Source organism: Diadema antillarum, unplaced genomic scaffold (assembly GCF_040938485.1).
Source record: "Diadema antillarum isolate AM-2024a unplaced genomic scaffold, OU_Dant_1.0 seq00000367_RagTag, whole genome shotgun sequence".
Taxonomy (NCBI): Eukaryota; Metazoa; Echinodermata; class Echinoidea; order Diadematoida; family Diadematidae; genus Diadema; species Diadema antillarum.
The window spans coordinates 2,084,901-2,093,247 of NW_027271368.1; positions in this window are offsets into that span (position 1 = coordinate 2,084,901).

Sequence of the window (8,347 nt, forward strand, 5' to 3'; positions counted from 1 at the left end):
TAAGTGCAGTTTAGGTATAACCAGATATGCACGTAAATAGAAAGTCTTTCCATTAATGCAGCGGCGCGGGCAGGGCCCGGTATTCGGACGAAAGGGTCATAACAAGCTGAAAAAAGAATATCTCAGTTGCTATTACTGAGTCATGCTGCTTAACCCCTGCCAACGACTGTGCACTAACGGAGAGAAACTTTGTGACAAAGTTCATGCATTCTAAGTAGTAATATGACAATAATAAAATTATATTTCATAAAATCCAAATGGAATGATGTGGTGGGCGTAAATCCACGAAGACCTCTTTAAAAAAGAGAAATGTGTCAATTTTGGTTTTGCCCCTTTGACTTTGATTTGTTTCACGGGGGGGGGGGGAGACAAAGCAACGATAAAAGAAAGCACTTCCATATAATAAAGAAATTCGTCGTGGATTTGTGATCAAACATGCGATAAATGATATAAAACGTTCGTTGTACATGATTTTCGGCGTATTTCATTGGTATACTGTACTCTCTTTGGCTATGTCATTTTAATGGCATTCCAAGATATAAGTGCATAATGTATTTATATAAATATACACAATAAGATTTGTATATATTGGTACATTGCGGGTGAACACAGTAAGATTTGTTTGTGTTTATAATTATATTGCAGATGTATCAGCATGATTACAACGTCATACTGTGTTGGGGAGGTCAATAAATTAATGTATACGGCAATTTTGAGTGTATACCTCGCTTTTTAACAGTATTGAGTACAGGCATAATCATACAGCAATCTACAAAAGTTACAGGGAGTTCTGCCACAATAACAGAAAAAGCAATATGCATCTTTTGACAAAATGGGTCCTATTGGGCAGGACAATGGCATCCTTTACAGTAACATCATGGTCTATTAAGGTAAAGTTTATCACATCAATTGACCAGATCATGCAGAACGATCTAATTTAAGGTCATTACAGCATTGTGGTAACTATACACAATGATCTATACACATGTTGAGCTTTTTTATCGTAGTGAAATTGTAGGGTGTGTTAGGTGTCTTATATACATGCACATTTAAATAATAATTACGATTGTTTTCAGTCTTCGGTCTTATATCACGAAATTACATCGTGGTATATGCATATATGAATGTCACAAGTGAATGTATCAATTGCAGTTTGAAACTGATGCATTATTAGGTTTCAATAAAGAGATTACTACAAATACTATCAATCTGTATATATCAAACAAATCAATCTGTATGTTAAACAGTAAATAATGTCATAAATTTCCACTGACCATGTTCACTCGATGATCAGGGAGTGAATGAGGGAACATGTTTAACTACTCACTTGAAGTTGAAGGGAATGCCTCCATGTTGGCGCCATTTCCCGGCATAAAAACTCAGTTTGGTCCCCTTTTTGTACATTTCTTGGACTTGATCCCTCCATTTTCGTTTTTCCTCCAGGTCACTCTGCGTGAGGTCGTTAACGACGAAAGAGTGTCATCGCTCATCCTTTAAGGCCTCCCGGGCACGACGCATCACATCTACCTTTTCTCGGTATGAGAGAAATCTAACTAGGATGTGCCTTGGACGGCTTTCAACCTTACGACCATCACGATGGGCTCGTTCCAGTTTCGTTTCCATCTCGAACTTGGATCGAAGTAAGCCTTCAACAGCATCAACGCAATCTTCCCTCTGGTCCTGGGGTGGTTCCGGGACTCCAACGATTGTGATGCCATTCTCTTAATGTTGCTGCCAGTAATTGCCGGCAGTTGCGCCCGATGCGCCCCCTTAAATTCCAAAGCGAAAAAATATAGCTACAAACGGCAGTTATTTTTTTTTTACTGTAAAATGTAAAAATTTTCAAGCTCGCTCGCTCCGCTCGCTCGCATTTAATCGTTATGCCATTCACCTGATGTTGCTGCCAGTAATTACCAGCAGTTGCGCCCGGAGCGCCCCCACACCTTAATTATACCAAAGCAAAACATATGCGTACAAACGGCAGTTTTTGGACTGTAAAATGTCAACATTTTCAAGCTCGCTCGCATGTAATCGTTATGCCATTCTCCAGATGTTGCTGCCAGTGATTTGTCTTTCCACACCGTCATTCCATAATCCATTTATAGGGGGGACAACCCCCTCCCACAACCCCCCCCCCCTTGCTCGTTCCGCTTGCTCGGGCTCGGTCGCGTTCATGACATCAGTGTAAGAATTATTACTAGAAGTTTATTTAAATTATACCATTTATAGGCAAATTGTTCATTAACAATTTACTTCAAAATGTACTGATATCTTAAACATGTGGGACTGTTTCAAATCGATAAAACACGCAAAAAAACCTGAATCAAATTGCACCATTTAAAACATCAAAATGCAAAAAGTGCTCACCGTGGGAGGGGGACACTCCCTCCCACATCCTCCCCCTCGCTCACTCCTCTCGCTCTTGCTTGGCCGCGTTCATGATATTCAGTGTAAATATTAAAACAGGTAGTTTATTTGGAAGATACTATCTTATAGGCAAATTGTTCAATAATAATCTACATCAAATATGCTGCTACCTAAAACAAGTGGGACTGTTTCAATTCGATAAAACAAGCAAAACATGCATCAAATTGCACCATTTACAACATCAAAATGCAATTTCAGTTCTAACCGTGGGAGGGGGTTGGCCCCGTCCCACACCCTCCCCCCTCGCTCGCTTCACTTGCTCGGGCTCGGTCGCGTTCATGACATCAGTGTAAGAATCAATACAAGAAGTTTATTGAAATGATATAGTTTGGGATAGGCACATTGTTCAAAAACAATTTCCATCAAAATGTACTGCTACCTTAAACAAGTGGGACCGTTTCAAGTCGATAAAAACACGAAAAAAGCCTGCATCAAATTGCACCATTTACAACATCAAAATGCAAAAAGTTCTCACCGTGGGAGGAGGGGGTGGGGGGGATGGGGACAACAGTCACCTCAACACCCTCCCCCCCCCCCTTGCTCGCTCCCTCGCAAACTAACCCTCCCCCCCCCCCCGATGAAATCCTAGCTACGCCGGTGCCCTTTCCCAGCTTGGTTTCCCTCAAAAAACAGTAAAAGTCTAGGGATTGAGAGCTTCCTATATTCCAAATGTCTGTCCAAAAAAATCTCGTTACATTTAGTGTCAAAACGCACCCCCTTGAAAAAAAGCTGGTGACGTCCCTGTAACATGATGTATTGCTGACAGTATAAATAAACATGGTAAGTTCCCCCCATAAAAAACAAAAACAAATTTGGAAGTATACTCCAGTATTAAAAAATCGCTAATAATCAATTACTGGGTTACAATAAGTAATAACAATCAAATACACATTACATCTCTAAACATAACTTAAAAGAGATATTGAAATATCAATATGTCTCTCTCTCTCTCTAGTCACGTAGCATACAGATATGCAGGTGTGGTTCTGATGAGAGAACGCCATTGTCTGCGGTCAGCGGCAGCTCTGGTAGCCTCTGTAATGCTTGCTCCAGTCACCTGTTTGATGTCATCAAGCCAGCTTGCTGCAGGTCTTCCTCTTTTACGTTTTCCCTCAACCATTCCCTGGATGATTGTTTTCTGAAGGCAGTGATGTCTGCTGGCATGGCCAAAATATGTCAATTTTCTGGCCACAATGTCAGCCCGTAGTTTCTTTTCCACTCCAAGCTCCTCTAGCACCCATGAATTTGTTCTTCTTTCTTTCCATGGTATCCTCAGTATCCTACGATAGCACCACATCTCAAACGAATCCAGTCTCTTCTTGTCTGCTGACTTCATTGTCCAGGATTCTGAGCCATATGATGCCACGGCAAAGGCTGTAGATCTTAGTAGCCGGACCTTGAGGGAGGAAGGGAGTTTACTTTTCCAAAGCTTTGTCATACTTTGTACCACATTCCGGGCCATTGCTAGTCTTCGTTTAATCTCCTGTGAGCAGTCCCCTTTGGTGTTTATGATGGAACCCAGGAACTCGAAGCTTTCCACCTCTCCAATGAGTTCACCATCTAGAGAAAAGACATCATCTGCAAAACTCTGTTCTCCATCTACAACCATGATCTTAGTCTTTCTGGTATTCAGCATTAGCCCCCTCTCTTCACTTGCTATTTTTACTGCTCTGAGTAGATCCATCAATTATCTTCTGTTGTTGCAAACCAGGGTGGTGTCATCCGCATACCTGAGATTTGTTACCCGTTGGCCACCTATTGTCACTCCACCAAGGAAATCTCCCAGGGCATCTCTCATAATCCGTTCAGCATAGATATTGAAAAGCTGGGGCGATAGTATGCATCCCTGTCTGACACCTCTACCAATCTTGAACCATTCTGTGTCACCTCTGCTTGTTCGTACTGTAGACTCTTGATCTTCATACAGCTTGCTGATGAGCTTCACTATATGGCTAGGAAACACAACTGTGTAGCCATCTTCGGTAGTGTAGCGACCTTGGTTGTTGTTGTTGTTGTTGTTGTTCATTTTCCATCTGTGAAGATGGCTGGATAGCCCATATTCAGCTACAATAAGCTGGTCTTCCATGGGGTCCAGTTGGATGTGGGGTGGGACCACTTCACCGGGTTAGACACCCTGCTCTTTGCGATGAATGAATGAAGCGGGACCTTTTACGTGCATGAGCTGTGACTCTCTCATACACGGGACATCCATTTTATGTCCTATCCGAGGGACAGAGTGTTTTGCCTCTTAATTGCTAGAGGGGACGGTATGTTTACACACAACATTGCTCAGTCCAGACTCGGGTTCGAACCCGGGCCGCGTGATCGTGAGGCAGACGCGCTACCGACTGAGCCAACTCACCGCCCTGGTGAGTTGGCTCAGTTGGTTGAGCCACCAAGTCTCTGAAATACCAAGCACACTGATACTTTGTTCTCCCATTCGGGTTGTGATGATCTCCATCTTGCCAGCATTCATTCCTTGGACATTCCATGTCCCTATGATTCTAGGTTTTCTCAGGTTTGTGCTGCTCCTTTCATACACAGGATTATCGGCAGTATATTCCGCGTCCTTACAGCTGTGCCTTGTCGGTGCAACACGCTCCTCTTCCCCAGTAGCCATTGACGCATCATCTGGCCTGCGGGTCCCACCATCAGATGCCGGTTTTCCACAATGTTTACGAACTCTCATATGAACTATCGTGGCCAAGAAAATGCAGTGGGTTGCCGGGCCCTTCTGCATTGCTGGATGGCCATCGTTGACTCTCCAATGTCAATGCCCTCAATATGTTTTCAATTTCAAAGTCACAGAATATTATCCAACATAATGGTGGATTGTAGTCTTTCAGGGCCGTTGTTGTTCATAGTTTATATCAATGATTTTTCTTCTGTTTCTGAAGTACTTTCTTTTATTCATTTTGCAGATGATACCACTGTTATCTTTGCTCACAAAGATGCTGATATTTTAGTCCAAAGAGTTAATACTGAACTGTTAAAAGTTACTAATTGGGTCAGGGCTAACAAATTATCATTGAATGTTCAAAAAACAAAATATATGCTTTTCAGTAACACTGTCGATGTATTGAATTTTAATATAGTTTTAGATGATTTTAACATAGAAAGTGTTTCAGCCTTTAAATTTCTTGGTATAATTGTTGACAATAAACTCTCTTGGAAAACACATATTGATTATATCTGCAAAATCATTTCACGTAATATAGGTATTTTAAATAGATTGAAATTTTATATACCTCGAAAGTCATTACTTATGTTATACTCCACTTTAATATTGCCTTATTTGAATTATGGAATTCTAGCGTGGGGAAATACTCGCCAGACCCTTTTGAATAGAGTGTTGTTACTGCAGAAAAAGGCCCTCCGTTTATTTGTCACTCTCCCACACGTTCACATACAAATTTACTGTTTGCGTCTAACAAGTTACTAAAAATAAATGAGTTGTTTTTATTCAACTTAGGTCAGTTTATGTACATGTTTAACAACAGTTTACTTCCGTCTATTTTTGATTCTATGTTCCTAAAAAACCAAGCATTAATTTTCACTCCTACCCCACTCGACGGTCAAATGAATTCCACTTACCTCTTTTCCGAACAATTTTAGGGAAAAATTCTTTTACCTACACTGGTCCAAATTATTGGAATTCTCTAAACCACGATATAAAAATAGCTCCCTCTTTGTATTCATTTAAACGGAAACTAAAATCTGTTCTTTTGCAATTTTACAATAACATCTGTAATGAATCGGATTAGCTTTATAAATTCTTCATGCTGATACCCCCTTTGTATAATCCGCGTAGTTTCTTTACATTGTCGCTCGCACTGGATGACCATCACCAAGTACGTGAATAAAGTTTTGGGTTAAATTAATTAGGATTTTCTTCGAGATCTGCTCTCTGTACGCTTATATAACGAGGGAGTTCTTTCCGTCTTGTCCCGTTTTTGTCTAAATTTTGTTTGCTATCGTCCAACCCCATGTAAGGATCACACGGGTAAATAATTCCCCATAGAGACGTGTGTTAAAATTCAAATTTCAAAAAATTCTGTAAAATAGCTGGGAGAAATGAGGTGTTTCATCTTCACTAACCTGAATAAGTGAGATATTACCTTTCATCCATCAGATTGCCAGGGTGGGTTGTTCTGCTCTAATTCTGTCCAGGGGTCCGCAAAGCCAGACTACGAGTTCTTGTCACTCAAAAAATCACCTATTTTCCGTACACGTACCCAATGAAATATAGTCCCCTCAAATTCCATCAGAAAAGCTTTCATCTTCCAACCAAAATGCAGTTTGTAGAGGAATTCATACTCAATATCTACAGCTATTCAGTTTTTTGCCAAACTACATCATTGATTTTTAATTCATTTTTTTCTTCATTTATTTTGGTATCTTTTGGTACGAATTTGTGAAGGGGTCTGGGACAGTCCATTTTATTTACAGGTGTGAGCCCTGTATCGTTACCTCCGTTGTGCTAGTCTTGCTTCCTGTCGTAGCCTGTCTTTTGCTTTTAACTAGCCTCGTCGATGTCCCTTTGTCGCTTCATGTCTGTTTATATGTTAGTGCTGTCATTATGTGTGTTTTTTTGCTTTTCTATCTGACTGTGTGGGCCTCCATTTTTATTTTCATTTTGTCTATTTCTATTTGTACTTTGTCGAATGTTTTAATTTGTTTCTATTTTCTTCTTTCTTTACTTTTTCTTTTTCTGCTGTTACAACTATTTCCTGCTGTTGTTGCTTCCGTCATTCTTGTTCTGTTCTGTTCCGATTGCTACCAATATCATCCACTGAATCTTACTCTCCTGAGGGGCCCACACTCTACAAGCTCCGTCTTTTTAGTGGGTCCTTCCGTTTTTCGCCTTGTGTACGTTGATATTCCACTTTATTTCAATTTACTTCAGGCATTGCCATGTATCTTTACTGTAAGTATGATAAGGACTGCTTTACTTTGTGAAACTTACTTTGTTTGTTCTTTTATATGATTCCTGTCACTGAAGAAAGAGTGATGTATGCCATGTTATTTTTTATTGTCGAAAAACGGAATAAATTTGAATTGAATTGAATTTGAATTGTACAATAACCTATATATATATATATATATATATATATATATATCTCGTTTAAAAGTTTTTGTTTTGGCAATGATAGTTTACATAAAGAGTACTTTGAAGACAACCAGTTTAATGTTGTCGGGTTTGCAGGGAAGCGATTGGTATGATATCAGGCGCAATGTGATGAAAGTAGGCCAAAATTTAAACATAACAGCTTATTTATCTGATAAATTTGTACAGGTTCGATTATTGGTTGAATTTATAATTCATCGCTTTGTGCAAGCATACATTATTTCAGGTAGATTTCAAGGATCTGTTCTATAAAGATAAGAAGAGACCTTGGGGTCTCGCGCTCATTCTGAGTATCGCAAGTTCACCTTCCCTTCCATGCTTTCTTGCAAACCAGTATACTACCCGAGAACGTTGCAAATTTGGGGGACGGGGCAGCTTTGAAGGCTTGTGAATTTTGGAAGGCATGGTGTCCATCAGCACATTCCATCAAACTGGTATACCTGCTAAGCAGAATGTATTGAGACAATCGACTATTATGCAGTTGAAAAACAGGGCTTAAATGCAAAAACTGCCCCCATAATCTTCGCCCTCGATCATTTGGACCCTTCCCCCCCTCTCTCTCTCTTCGAATGAGGGGCTCCAAGGGCACATGATGGGGAGCACCACTGGATCCACCATGAACAAACTTAAAAACTACAGTCATCAATGTACCAGCTCATAGTATTAACGGTTACAGCTCGTTATTCCGAAGGTCCGTTATTCGGAAGGCTCTTTAGTCCAAAGATTCGTTATTCCGAAGGTTCGTTTTTCCAAATTTCCTTTTCGGATTAACGAATCTTCGGAAAAACGAAC